Source organism: Bombina bombina, chromosome 1 (assembly GCF_027579735.1).
Source record: "Bombina bombina isolate aBomBom1 chromosome 1, aBomBom1.pri, whole genome shotgun sequence".
Taxonomy (NCBI): Eukaryota; Metazoa; Chordata; class Amphibia; order Anura; family Bombinatoridae; genus Bombina; species Bombina bombina.
Window position 1 is genome coordinate 930956563 of NC_069499.1, and position 15991 is coordinate 930972553.

A 15991-nucleotide genomic window follows, 5' to 3' on the forward strand; every position below is an offset into this window, starting at 1 on the left:
AAAGAACAGAAAGAGTAGAGATTTGTCCTAACAAAGAATTGAAGACAAAACCTTATCCAAACCAACCTGAAAAAATAATAAAATTCTATGAATTTTAAAAGAATGCCAAGAAAAGTAGGTCTTCCAGACTCAATATAAATCTTTCTAGAGACAGATTTAAGAGCCTGAAACATAGTATTAATCAATGAGTCAGAAAAACCTCTATGACTAAAAACCAAGCGTTCAAACTCCATCCCTTCAAATTTAATGATTTGAGATCCTGATGGAAAAAATGGCCTTGAGAAAGAAAAGGTCTGGTTTAAACGGAGGTGTCCAACGTTGGCAACTGGCCATACGAATGAGATTCGTATACCAAAACCTGAGAGGCCATGCTGGAGCTACCAACATAACAAACAAATACTCCATAAGAATTTTGGAAGAAGAACTAGAGGCGGAAAGAAATAGGCAAAAAGATAATTCCAAAGAAATGTCAATGCATACACTACTTCCGCCTGAAGATTCCCGGACCTTAATAGGCCCCTGGGAAGTTCTCTATTCAGATGAGATGAAAAACATATCTGGGTAAGAGAGACCATTCTCCCGGAAGAAAAGCTTGATTAACAGAGATAATCCGCTTCCCAAATATCTATACCTGGGATAAAAACCACAGAATTTAGATAGGAGCTGGATTTAGCCCAAGCTAATATCCGAGACACTTCTGTCACAACCTAAGGACTGATAGTCCTACTCTGATGATTGACATACACCATAGTAGTGATATTGTTTGAAAAACATTAAACGTCTCTTCTTCAAAAAGAAACAAACTGAAAAAAACTCTGAGAAAGCACGGAGTTCTAAAATATCAAATTGTAATCTCGCCTCCTGAGATTTCCAAACCCCTTGTGCTGACAGAGATCCTCAGACAGCCTCCCAACCAAAAAGACTCGCATCTGTAGAGATCATGGTCCAGGTTGAAAGAAACTAAGAGACCTGTAGAACTAAATGATGGTGATCTTAACCACCAAATCAAGAGAGATAAATATTAGGATTCGAAGATTTAAAATGCGAAATCCTAGAATCCCTGCACCATAATTCAGCATAAAAGACTGAAAAACATAATTTATGTAAGAACTTACCTGATAAATTCATTTCTTTCATATTAGCAAGAGTCCATGAGCTAGTGACGTATGGGATATACATTCCTACCAGGAGGGGCAAAGTTTCCCAAACCTCAAAATGCCTACAAATACACCCCTCACCACACCCACAAATCAGTTTAACGAATAGCCAAGAAGTGGGGTGATAAGAAAAAAGTGCGAAAGCATAAAAAATAAGGAATTGGAATAATTGTGCTTTATACAAAAAAATCATAACCACCACAAAAAGGGTGGGCCTCATGGACTCTTGCTAATATGAAAGAAATGAATTTATCAGGTAAGTTCTTACATAAATTATGTTTTCTTTCATGTAATTAGCAAGAGTCCATGAGCTAGTGACGTATGGGATAATGACTACCCAAGATGTGGATCTTTCCACGCAAGAGTCACTAGAGAGGGAGGGATAAAATAAAGACAGCCAATTCCGCTGAAAAATAATCCACACCCAAAATAGTTTAAATTTTATAATGAAAAAAACTGAAAATATAAGCAGAAGATTCAAACTGAAACAGCTGCCTGAAGTACTTTTCTACCAAAAACAGCTTCAGAAGAAGAAAACACATCAAAATGGTAGAATTTAGTAAAAGTATGCAAAGAAGACCAAGTTGCTGCTTTGCAAATCTGATCAACCGAAGCTTCATTCCTAAACGCCCAGGAAGTAGAAACTGACCTAGTAGAATGAGCTGTAATCCTTTGAGGCGGAGTTTTACCCGACTCGACATAAGCATGATGAATTAAAGATTTCAACCAAGATGCCAAAGAAATGGCAGAGGCCTTCTGACCTTTCCTAGAACCGGAAAAGATAACAAATAGACTAGAAGTCTTTCGGAAAGTCTTAGTAGCTTCAACATAATATTTCAAAGCTCTAACTACATCCAAAGAATGCAATGATTTCTCCTTAGAATTCTTAAGATTAGGACATAATGAAGGAACCACAATTTCTCTACTAATGTTGTTGGAATTCACAACCTTAGGTAAAAATTCAAAAGAAGTTCGCAACACCGCCTTATCCTGGTGAAAAATCAGAAAAGGAGATTCACAAGAAAGAGCAGATAATTCAGAAACTCTTCTGGCAGAAGAGATGGCCAAAAGGAACAAAACTTTCCAAGAAAGTAATCCACCTCCATAGGAGGCAAAGTTTGTAAAACTGATTTGTGGGTGTGGTGAGGGGTGTATTTGTAGGCATTTTGAGGTTTGGGAAACTTTGCCCCTCCTGGTAGGAATGTATATCCCATACGTCACTAGCTCATGGACTCTTGCTAATTACATGAAAGAAAGGTTCTTTCTATTGAAAATGAGCAAAGGGAATTAAATCCAATGCTGTGGCCATAAGACTTAAAACGTCTATGCATATATAGCAACTGAAAGAAATAATAGAGACTAAAGGTACCGACAAACGGAACACAATAAAATTGTCCCTTGTCTGATAGTGACAAAGACAGAGACACAAATATCTGGAAACTTAAAAAAGGTGACCCTTGTGTGAGGAATCAAGAGCTTTTGAAAAAAAGATCCTCTAACTATGTCCTGAAGAGCAAAGTGAATCATATGAGATTCCGCATCCTCAGAAAATAATCTGAATGAAAACAGAAAAATGAAAATATGCATTTATTGTATCTAATGAAAACAAATAATGCTATCACTGACCAAAAGGCAGAATAGTTTGAATAAAACTCCAAAACCTAGTTCCCAAAAATGGAACTGGAAGAAATACCCCAGAAGATTCCAGGTCTGAGCAGCGCTTGAACCCCATGGGTGCCCAGCCATGCTTCAACAGTACCCAAAGAAAGTGTTAGCCTTACTGGAATAAAATCAAAGAAATTTGGACCGAATAGAACTAAATAAATTTCAAAAAAGTCTTAACCTGCCCCTTGCCAGCCAAGCTGGAATACGGCACGTACATCGCAATATTAGGGAGCTGATTTCGAACTGAAAAATTTCCAATTATAAACATGTTACTTGGGAAAGAATTCAGGAATTCGTTCCTTAATAAGAACAACCAAACTAGTATAAGCTTAAAGTTTTAGTCTTAGAACTCAATCTTGAAGCCCAGAGTAACAGTTAAGAATTGAATCCAATTATAAAACAAATAATTGATTATCTTAGAACAAAAGAAATATGGATTATAAAAATCACAAAATTCTTCTAGCTAAAATAGCTAAAGACATAGATTAACCCTCATTTGCGAAAATATTCAATAAAATGAAGACACAAATGAAATTATTAGCATGATAGATCAGTTTAAAGGAACAGTCAATACAGTGGACTTGCATAATCAATAAATGCAAAATAACAAGACAAATGCAACAGCACCTAGTCTAGTAAATGTTGTCCCTTAACAATGCTAAAATAAATCATAATCTGATACTTGATCTTAAAGTAAACAGAACAAAAATGAAGCAATTGCAAAATCCAAATAAATCACAGGACCAAGAAAAGTACCTGAAACTAAAGAATTTTCCATAAATAAGATACAACCATCTAAAGGAAAATAAATACTATTTTGCTATAGAAAAAATAGCATAATTAGTAGGAGTAGAGATAGCCCCAAAAAATTGGAGAACCCTCCAAATTGAATTTAACTGCTGGCAAAGAATATAGTTTAAAAACCTTTGAAGAAGGAATAAAAGAAAATTCTCAGCCTATTCCATTCCCTAGTATGGGGAATTGGAAAGAAAACCTCTGAAAACACAGAAGAATAAATAGGCAGAAATAGTGTCAGCTTGTCTTAAAGAACTAGTTACCTTAATATCCAAAATAATCAACACCTTTTCAACAAAGAACAAATGTACTTTAATAAAAAAATAATAAAAAAGTAGATTTGTTAGTGTCAATATCTGATGAAGAAAATTCTGAAAGAGAAAAAACATCATCAGAGAAGGATAAATCAGTATGTTGTTGGTCATTTGAAACTTCAATAATTAAAAAAGAAGTGAAAAAGACCTACATTTTTTATTAGAAGGCACAAAGTCAGACAAAGCCTTTAAAATAGAATCAGAAAAATATTTCTAAATATTTCTTGTACATAAGATGTAAGAATGGCAATATATAAAGCATAAATACTAATGGATTCTGCATGTAAAAGTATATCATAATAACTTATTACAAACCATAGCTAAAGATAAACATTTATAACATTTAAAATAAATGAACTTAGCTTTGGTAGAACTGAAACTCAGTTAAGCGTTTTTCCAGAAGTGGCTTCTGATTCAGGGTCAATCTGAGACATCTTGCAATATGTAATAGAAAAAACAACATATAAAGCAAAATTGATCAAATTCCTTAAATGACAGTTTCAGGAATGGGAAAAAATGCCAATGAACAAGCTTCTAGCAACCAGAAGCAATAAACAATGAGACTTAAATATTGTGGAGACAACAATGACGCTCAAATTTTTTAGCGCCAAAAAAGCCGCCCACATTATTTGGCGCCTAAATGCTTTTGGCGGCAAAAATGACACCACATCCGGTAACGCTGATATTTTTTGGCGCAAAAACGTCAAAAAAATGACGCAACTTCCGGCGACACGTATGACGCCGGAAATGACAAGAAAATTTTTGCGCCAAGAAAGTCCGTGCCAAGAATGACGCAATAAAATGAAGCATTTTCAGCCCCCGCGAGCCTAACAGCCCACAGGAAAAAAGTCAAATTTTAAGGTAAGAAAAAATTGATTTATTCATATGCATTATCCCAAATATGAAACTGACTGTCTGAAATAAGGAACGTTGAACATCCTGAATCAAGGCAAATAAATGTTTAAACACAAATATTTAGAACTTTATATAAAAGTGCCCAACCATAGCTTAGAGTGTCACAAAAATAAGACTTACTTACCCCAGGACACTCATCTACATGTAGTAGAAAGCCAAACCAGTACTGAAACGAGAATCAGTAGAGGAAATGGTATATATAAGAGTATATCGTCGATCTGAAAAGAGAGGTAAGAGATGAATCTCTACGACCGATAACAGAGAACCTATGAAATAGACCCCGTAGAAGGAGATCATTGAATTCAAATAGGCAATACTCTCTTCACATCCCTCTGACATTCACTGCACGCTGAGAGGAAAACCGGGCTCCAGCCTGCTGCGGAGCGCATATCAACGTAGAATCTAGCACAAACTTACTTCACCACCTCCATGGGAGGCAAAGTTTGTAAAACTGATTTGTGGGTGTGGTGAGGGGTGTATTTATAGGCATTTTGAGGTTTGGGAAACTTTGCCCCTCCTGGTAGGAATGTATATCCCATACGTCACTAGCTCATGGACTCTTGCTAATTACATGAAAGAAATAAAAAGCGGAAAGTTCTGTAATAAAAACAACAATCTGGGAAAAAAAGATGGTTTTAATCAGCATGACCTTGACAGATAATGATAAATAATGTATATTCCACCTATTCAAATCTTATTGTATATAATCAAAAAAGTCGGCATAATTAAGCTGATACCAGTCTTTAGGATTTTTCCCTAGTTTAATCCCTAATACTTTATATACTTTACTTCCTTAAAAATATGTGCCGTACTACTCCCCGATGTTTTATTGACCCATAATAACACTGATTTATTGGGATTTATTTTATAACCAGAAAATTGGCTATATCTACCAATTAGCTCTAAACAAGCCGGGATACTTGAATGTGTATCCTGCAGAAACAGTAAAATATCATCTGCATAGAGTGAGATTAACAAATTTTGTTCACCTATTTTAATCCCTTTTAATTCTTGCCTTATACAAATAGCTAGGGGTTCCAACGCAATGTCGAATAATAAGGGTGATAACGGACACCCTTGGCGTGTTCCCTTTTGAAGGGTTATATATAGTGACAATTCCCCATTCACCAATAATTGTGATCTTGGTTTGTTGTATATCAAATTAATTAAATTGACCAAGTTACTAGAAAACCCAAATTTCTTAAGTGTTGTAAACAAATGATCTCAAATGATTGAATCAAATGCTTTTTCAGCATCAACTGTCACTATTGCTAGGTCAGCTTTGCACTTGGTTTTAGGGTTTCTCTTGGTATCCTGGTCAACTTTAAAATAATGATCTAACATGATCAACACATATTATGTACCGGATTCCTACCCGGGATAAAACCAGTCTGGTCTTTGTGAATCAGTTTGCTAATTACTTTTTTTTAAGTCTTTCAGCTAAAATTGACATCAGTATTTTATAGTCATGATTCAGCAAAGAGATCGGACGATATGAAGCCAATTTTTCTGGATTTTTACATTTCTTATGTATTGAAATTATTGAATCAGAAAAATAGAGTGACTTAATTTCATTTTTTAAATAATAATTGTTATATAGGCTAGTTTATCCCCAACCTCATCCATTGTGATCTTATAAAATTCCGCAGAGAGGCCATTCGGCCCAGGGGCTTTGTTAGATTTAGCTTTTTATTTCCTGCACTGAAATTCCTGAATTAATTTGCTGCAGCGCCTCTTGCATGATTTGTGGTACTTTTATTTTCTGCCAAAATTGCCCTTTTACTTTCTCATTAATACTATCTCTTGAACATAGTATTTGATAGTATTTAAAAAATGACTCTCTGATTTCTGAGGCTTTAGAGTATATATTACTGTCCTCTTTAATTACCAGTATCATATTATTATTTTTTCCTAAATTTCATGATCTTTGCAAGATGTTTAGCAGAGTCCCCCGATACCCTTGACAAAAGGCTCTCACCTTCAGGTCTTCACTTGCCCATTTCTCCTTCAGAAACATCTCTATTTCTGATTTAGCTTGGGAATACATTTTCCATGTATTCAGATTAGGGTTACAGAGATATCTAGCATAAACGTTCCTGAGGTGATTGTTTAACTGGATTTCCCTGGCCTTGTTTTTGCGTTTCATTTTTACCATAAACGCTTTGATTTCCCCTCTGAGGACAGCCTTTCCTGCTTCCCACAAATTTTCAACTTTATTGAGAGATGTCTTATTAAATGAAAAATACTCTTTCCATTTATTATTTAACCAATTGGCAAATTGCTTGCTGTTAACCATATATCCGGAAAACTGTAAGTTGAATCTTCATGCCAATTATAGCATGATCTGATACAATTATATCTGCAATTTCTGTTTCTATATCTAGCGTTAGAAGCTTGTCATCTATCAAAAACATGTAAATTCTGGAAATGTTCTTATGACCCTTGGATTTGCATAAAAAAGTAGGGTCATCAGGGTGTTGCAATCGCAAAATATCCTTTACCCTAAGCATCTTAATATATTCTCGAAAAAAGTCTGGCCTCTCTACAATATAATGTAAGCAGTAGAAGGAAAACAGTCAGGTGGCCCACAATAGCGTGAATGTCACTTACAGCAAAGATAGTTGCACTTTGAGACTGTACCCAAATTCCGCAGCAGTTAGAGTCAGCAATGTCACTTGGCATACACACCTCGGTACAGGCAGGGTACAGCACTTACTCAAATATACAGACTCGTCCGAGACAATGGGAACACTGGCTTTCAATAACTTTACGCCAGACTCACCTAAATCCGGTGGTTCCTCAGCTCTCTAGAAGCGAACGTCTGTCGGCTGGCTTGTGCTGGGCGGTATGTGATGAAACCGCTGTGCAGTGTATAGCTGGTGCCAAATCTGTGCGTGTTACCGAGGAGCAGCGTCTCTGTCAGCGTCCACCTCCGTATCCACCTCTGTGTGAGTACGTCAGAGGGGTTCAGGAAATCCAATGTGCAGCAGCGGCAACGTGGGGGGTAGGGCAGTCGCAAAGAGGGACTTGTGGAGCTCTAGTCGGCAGCAAACCAGTGGTCTGGAGACAAGAACATCAAAGAAGGAGTACTGGATGCTCTGATAAAAAGTAACAAAATTTTATTGATTCTTCATATAAAAGCGATAACATGGAGAGACTGATAGACACAAGTGCAGGCACAGCACCAGGGCTTACGCGTTTCGGCTATAGAGCCTTAATCATAGCATACAGGTGCTGTGCCTGACAGGTGCATTTAACACCTTAGGTTGATTCTTATTGGTTAAAAGGAAAGTTTTAAAAGAAAAACAACCCGCCCGCTTGGAAGTGTCGTGATAAGTACATAGAAAAAAGCTAATACTACAACAGAGGGATACACTGTAGATCTGAAAAAGAGAACCATGTTATACAGAAGTACAAATTCGGACTTAATAATAAATGCTGGGAGATGTAATAAAACTAGATACTAGTTACATAGAAAGCAAAGGAAAATAACAAATGTAAATATGAGGTGCTAATACATATACAGATGAATGTGATAAGTTATATACAGAATACATGTCAAAACTTTGTATATATAATGTCATAAGCAATTAGTGATTCAATGTAATAAAGCCAAGACAAAGTACAAATTCAAACTGTATATATAGAGTATCAACACTAAAATGTGTATAATGAAAGAGGCATGTATATACAATATTAATTGTAGTGACTGAAGGGCAGAAAGGGACAAAGAGTAATATAATAATAATGATAATAATAGTTAGGAGAACCAGTTGTAATGTTCCTGTAAAGTATAAACTTTATTCACAAAATGAATCAGGAGATTCTGAGGGACTCACAATTCGTATAGACTATACACAGGGTCCACGTCTAACTGGTTAGTGGGTATCTATATTAGGTGGTATATGCCCTGCAGGCAGAAGACAGCCTAGAGGAAAGAGAAAGCAAATTTGGTCCAGGAGAGATAACAAAGGACTGGTGTTTATTCCCAGTAGTTTATTAGATCATACCTGGAGTTAAGTACTTTGGGTATTCTGGTGTCAAGTTTAAACATCCAGAATGCCTCTCTCTTGGCAAGTAATTGACTGAGATTGCCACCTCTACTGGGCAGAACAACTTTTTCGATGATGCACCATCTGAATGAACTGAGATTATTGCCATGTTTGCCATTGAAATGAAGTACCAAGGGTGTGGTGGCCTTGCCTATATTGAAGGATGACAAGTGTTCTCTGAGTCTTGAATTCATATCCCTAGAGGTAAGTCCTACATATTGCAGATGACATTGAGTGCAGGAAATAAGATATACAACATTGCTAGCTGTGCAGTTGAGGCAAGTCTTGATGTCAAAGGTTTGGCCAGTAATGTAAGACGTGAAATCTTTAGTGACCTGGACAAAGTCACAGGGTTTGCAACATCTGCTGCCACATTTGTACATCCCGCAGTGCCTCAACCACGAGCTTTGGTTAGTCTCAGTCTTTCTAAGCTCTGTAGGTGCTAAAATGCCCCCCAGGGTGCTACTCTTCCTATAGGAACATCTCAGACCTTGATCAACGGTAGTCACTAGTTTATCATCAGCAGCCAGTAGGGCAAAGTGTTTTTTCACTATGCTGCATATTTTATTGTACTGTGCACTAAATTGCGTGACAAAGTACACTCCTTGGGGAGATTTTGACGTGATGCTTCTTGGTTTGTCTTGTAAGAGTGTCTTCCTATCAGTTTGTTCAAGGGACCTTTTGGCCCTTATAACATCATGTGAATGATACCCTCTCTCACGCAGCCTTTCTGACAGAAGGTCAGCTTCCTTATCATAGGTAGATCTATCAGAACAATTCCTCTTTAATCTGGTGAATTGTCCTTTTGCAACTGCGAATCTCATTTGTTTGGTATGGCTGCTGTTGCCATGCAACAGGGTATTCCCTGAGATGGGCTTACGATAGACACTCATAGAGACGCCGCTGCCCTGTACACCTGTTTACCTTTGAGCTACACAGCACACATATCAACTATTTAGATCTGACCTTAACAGGTGTACAGGGTAGCGGCGTCTTTGACATGTATTCTGTATATAACTTATCACATTCATCTGTATATGTATCAGCACCTCATATTTACATTTGTTATTTTCCTTTGCTTTCTATGTAACTAGTGTCTAGTTTTATTACATCTCCCAGCATTTATTATTAAGTCCGAATTTGTACTTCTGTATAACATGGTTCTCTTTTTCAGATCTACAGTGTATCCCTCTGTTGTAGTATTAGCTTTTTTCTATGTACTTATCACGACACTTCCAAGCGGGCAGGTTGTTTTTCTTTTAAAACTTTCCTTTTAACCAATAAGAATCAACCTAAGGTGTTAAATGCACCTGTCAGGCACAGCACCTGTATGCTATGATTAAGGCTCTATAGCCGAAATGCGTAAGCCCTGGTGCTGCGCCTGCACTTGTGTCTATCAGTCTCTCCATGTTATCGCTTTTATATGAAGAATCAATAAAATTTTGTTACTTTTTATCGGAGCATCCAGTACTCCTTCTTTGAGACTCTCTACAATATGCCTTCTTCTGTTTTAACTGAAACCTATCCATCTCAGGGTATAAAGTTAGATTAAAATCACCTGCCATTATTAGATTCTGTCCTAGGTAAGGAGTTAGTTTATGCTTTATTTTAAACCATAATTCCACCTCAAATCTATTGGGACCATAAATATTACAAAAGGTCCATAGTTTATTGTCTATTTCAACTTGAAGAATCAGATACCTTCCTAAAGGGTCCAGTTCTTTTTCTTTAATATTATATACCAAATTCCTATTAAAAAGTATAGCTACGCCTCGTTTCCTACTATTACAAGGAGTAGCTATAATTTCAGAAATCCAATTTGTCTTTAATTTCTCTATCTCAGAACTTTTAAAGTGTAATTCTTGTAGAAAAATAACATCCGGTTTATAACCTTTGAGCATTTTAAAAATATTTTTCCGCTTAATGGGGGAGGTTACCCCCCCACATTCCATGATACTACATTTAAAATTGTATTCATTTTCCTTTTTCTTTTCTCTAAAAAAAAAAAAATCCACAATGTTACTTTCTTTTCAACCATAACCTGGAAACGCAGGGGAGAGAAAGGGGGCCAGAGAAGGGAAGAGGAGAAAAAGAGAAAGGGAGAGGAGAAAAAGAGAAAGGGAGAGGAGAAAAAGAGAGAGAGCAGAGAGAAAGAAAAAAAAAACCCCACTAAAAAGGGCATAATCCCAACATCTCTTGACCTGCATAATTGCAATATGCCATTATTCTTTATCATATCTTTCTAACTAAGTATACAAACAAAGGTACATTCCCAGTTCTCCATCCTAAATCCGCCATTTTACACCTCAATATTATTTTCCTCACAAAAAGATTTTGCCTCCTCAACTGAGTTCAAAGTAATGGGACCCTTTATACTTACACTGTTATTTTAGCTGGGTATCTCATACTCTTTAATCCATCTTTAATTAAGACTGTACAGAATGGTGCCATTATCTTTCTCTTAGTAGATGTTTCCATTGAGAAATCTTGAAACATGTAGATTTGCTTAGTACCTATTTTAAATGCTCATATTCCTTACTTTCGGGTAACCCCACAATACGTACATTACTACATTGGGACCTATCCTCAAGATCTTCAATTTTTAATTGTAATGTTTTAATCTTATCGTCATATTTTACCATATTTGTTTCATGAATATTGACTTTGTCCTCCAAATCGGAGACTCTTGTCTCTACCTCTGTAATTCTTGTGGCAAATTGTCTAATCTCAGATGAGAGATCAGTTATCTCTTTTTTAACTAACTCAAATTGTGGTAATATTAATTCTGCAAGCTGATTAATCGTTAGCTGCGTCTCTTTACTTTTAACTTGGCTTTCTAAATTCACCTCCAAACTTTGTCTTTTTATCTTTTTTTCAGTGGCATGGCTGGGGATCTTGTTTTTACATTCGTTATATATTTTTCCATAGATTCTGATGGTGTATAAATAATTTTTTTTTACAATTTTCCAAATTGTATATAAAAATGGCTCAGAACGCTGGGCTTAAATGTGTATTAGTGAAAATCAAAATATATGTGATATTTGTCCAGAAAATCTGGAACTCATGTGTGTCTGTAACAGTGTAAAAAGAAAGTGCCTACGTATCAATATCAACCTCCAATGTGAATAAAATTGGATATGAAATGCCTATCCTAAAATTAAATGGTCAAAATTTAGGAAAACATACCCTTACTATTCCACTATTCAGTTTCCCCACCTTTTGACGAATAGATATATAGTGTGAACTTAAAGGGGCAGTTTACTCAAAAAATGTCTCCCTTTTAATTTGTTCCCAATGATCCACTTTACCTGCTGGAGTGTATTAAATTGTTTACAAGTAGCTCCTTTACCCATATATTGGCATTTGAAATTGTTAATTTAGCATGTGGTATCCCCACCTATTCTGAAAGTTTGTGGCAGCGCGTACCAGCTATAGATAAGCTTTGTAAACACAGCCAGCAGAAGAAATTACACTCCCAGTGTGTTAAAGCAGAGATAAGGTAATAAAATGTTGATTTTCCATTGTTCTCTCAAAGTATTGGGGATTGTTTTAAGGACAGATATAAGATAAAGAAGCAGGTATATGTGCACAATGTGATACAGTAATGAGATCTGATTATACCTACAAGCTCAACCTATTTTATTAGGCTGTGGCTTCAAAACACAAAATCAGAGCTTTAATATACAGAAATAAACCTTAAAAAGCAAATTTTCATACATTTTTTACTCTGCAGTTGGTAAAAAAGCAATTGTAAACACATTAAGGGAAAAACTATTTTACAGTATACTGTCCCTTTAACACATCGCTGCTTAACCAACTTATTTTCACAGAGATATGGTTTTGAAGGATATTAAAGGGACAGTCTAGGCCAAAATAAACTTTCATGATTCAGATAGAGCATGTGATTTTAAACAATTTTCCAATTTACTTTTATCACCAATTTTGCTTTGTTCTCTTGGTATTCTTAGTTGAAAGCTTAACCTAGGAAGTTCATATGCTAATTTCTTAGACCTTGAAGCCCAGCTCTTTCAGATTGCATTTTAACAGTTTTTCACCACTAGAGGGTGTTAGTTCACATATTTCATATAAATAACACTGTGCTCGTGCATGTGAAGTAATCTGGGAGCTGGCACTGATTGGCTAGACTGCAAGTCTGTCAAAAGAACTGAAAAAAGAGGCAGTTTGCAGAGGCTTAGATATAAGATAATCACAGAGGTTAAAAGTATATTATTATAACTGTGTTGGTTATGCAAAACTGGGAAATGGATAATAAAGGGATTATCTATCTTTTAAAACAATACAAATTCTGGTGTAGACTGTCCCTTTAAGCGAACCTCATATGCACACTTATCTTAACAGCTCCTCTTCTTCTAGCCCCTACTTGTGTTTTAATAAACACCAGTATATAAGTACCAATCATTTACATCATAACCTACCCATTTAGAATCCTTATGACATTTAACTTATATATTATCGAACTATACCTTACACATACCTTATACCTTCTTGTGTTTTAATACACACTATTAAGTAAATACCAGCGATTTACAGGATAGTCTTCCATCTTAGAATCCTAATAACATTTAGCTTATATAATATCAAACTATACCATGTATGAACAGTTTATAACATCTATGTGCTTACACAAAAACGTCTCCCTTTGCAGCTCCAGGCTTTGGCATTGAATAATGTTGAGGATAAGATAGAAGAATAAATAGTGACTCACCCGGCAGCGTTCAGGTTATGCCGTGATCGTGGCCCCACTATGCGGTTGCGGAGTAACCATCCGGTTTTCCCAGCTATACTGAGGATCCCATCTCCGCCGGCCTCCTGTGCACTAACCTCTACCAATGAAAATGCCGGGTGAGTATCAGCGTTAGCGTGTTTCTCGCTACCGGCCGTAGCACACGCTGTCTTCCTGGTGCAATCTTCCGTGCTTTGCGTAAAGACGTCACATCACCAAACACCAATCCAACCACTACTGCTCCGGTGTACGCCAAGGCTCAGCTGGAAAAGGTAGATAGACGTAATTGTAGAAAAACCAGCGAGACCTCAAGGCGTTAAATTAAATTGAGAAAATAATAAAATAGCATAAAAGCTTATTGCCCTTGCATAAGGGGTACACAGAACAGGTCCTACGCGTTTCGGCAGCCCTCTGCCTTATTCATGGACTCATCTATGTGCTGTTTGAAAAAATGTTTCAGTTCAATTCTGCAAATTACAAAAATATACTTCGACTGAATCCCTTATAACACATTGGATCGTATTCTGTACGATGTTCTACCTCAATCATGTCTAAAAACTCGCTGTACCATTTATATTCTACACATACTAGACATTTAATACAGCCTGCCGTTCAATTTAAAGATTTAAAGAGAGACTCAAGACTCAAGTTTAGCCAAGTGGTACCGGAATCTGTCCTTCGACTGATACACAAAACATTTTTACTTGAAACCAGTCCAGAATAAATTGTAGTCTCTTTAATGCTCAGATTGTAGGAGAGGTTAGATATGCTACTATTTTGCCTCTTTACCATCCAAGAGGCTTGTTCTTATGACCAACAACTTTATAGTAAGCAGTATTGCAATTCCCCAATTATTTATTAATAGTGTAGAAAAATAGGTAGAGCTTTCCACCTGAGCCAAGAAAAGTCGATAGAGCCAGTTTGATATCCTGCAATATGTGAGTTTGACTAAGAAACTCTAGAGGTGGATCTCTTCTCGAAGGCCCTAAGCCTCCATAAACCTGTTACAAAGTTTATCTGTTACTCAACTAATGGGTCCTCCGCAGTGTCTCTTTATCTACTTCCAGTATATTCCTTTAATGCTCCCATTATAGCTCTGTGAGGCGGTACTTTTTATATTACCGTTTAGCACACTAAAGCTTTTAACTATATTTGTCCCTTTTACAATGAGGGGTTTTATCTCCACCTTATTTGATTTAGTGGGAACACATTCTTAGTACCACAGATTACTTTTTAAAAGAGAATGTTCCACAGCAGACACACGTTATCCAGCCAGATTGTTACAAACACTATAATCTTATATGCAATACTTGCGGTTTCCTTTTGCTTCGGCTTAACTTCAAGGCGTGCTCCCGACCACTTCACTGTTACGTTCCACAACCCTGTTCCACTCGTGACACCTCACGTCTGTTGCAGGGCTCCGTTACCGGCAGGAAGGTCCAGCGGGATTTTGAAGCGTTTCTCCGGTCTCTATGGGTAGCTCACTCAATCCCGACTCTGCTGACAGATTTGCCAAAGTTACTGAAATCACCTGAAGCGTCTCTCACCGCACTACTTCTCCAGATGTTTACGCTGCAGATCCTCGTTGTGGTTGTTACGTGTGTCCGTGGCCAGTGCCATCTGCCCTCTGTGTGGCTTCTAGGACTTCCATCTGGCGCTCTCAGTAATGTCTCTCCCCAGCCAAAAAAGTGAAAAATGAGGTGCACCAGCAAACAGCGATGTCAAGTTGAAAACATTTATTTGCAGATAAAATCTTTCATCCCAGATAGGGATACAAATCTTGGATCTCCAGTGGCGATGTGAGTGGTATGGGCTCCACTCAGGGACTGACTGCTGACATGTTTCGGCTCAGAAAGCCGTAATCGTAGCTGCAGTCTCAGGTTACTGGTAGCCTAATAAGCCTAATAGTACACACTGATTGGATAAAATTGTAAAACCTTTACCTGGAGTGCACACCCACAACCATTATTGCCATGGTATCAAAAGTTTGAAACACACCTTATACAAATGGCAATTACTCACAAAATCAAAATTTAAATTAATATACAAAAAATTCAGCTGTAGAACAATTCAGAGCATTTTATAAGAGAGATAACATATGTTAACACTTTGAACTCTAAGATATTTCGTTCTCTTATTGTAACCAATGCTACAACCTGCAGAATAATATATCTCTATCTTATAATATTTTTTTGGGGTTATATAAAGAAAAACCCTAAAAAATACAATCTAAGTTTGCCCCCTCTTACGCCAACTTTTTTATGGGTTGGTGGGAGCTGTCCCACATCTTTGGATGTGATGAGCATTGGAAATCTAAAATACAATACTACAGAAGATATATAGACGACC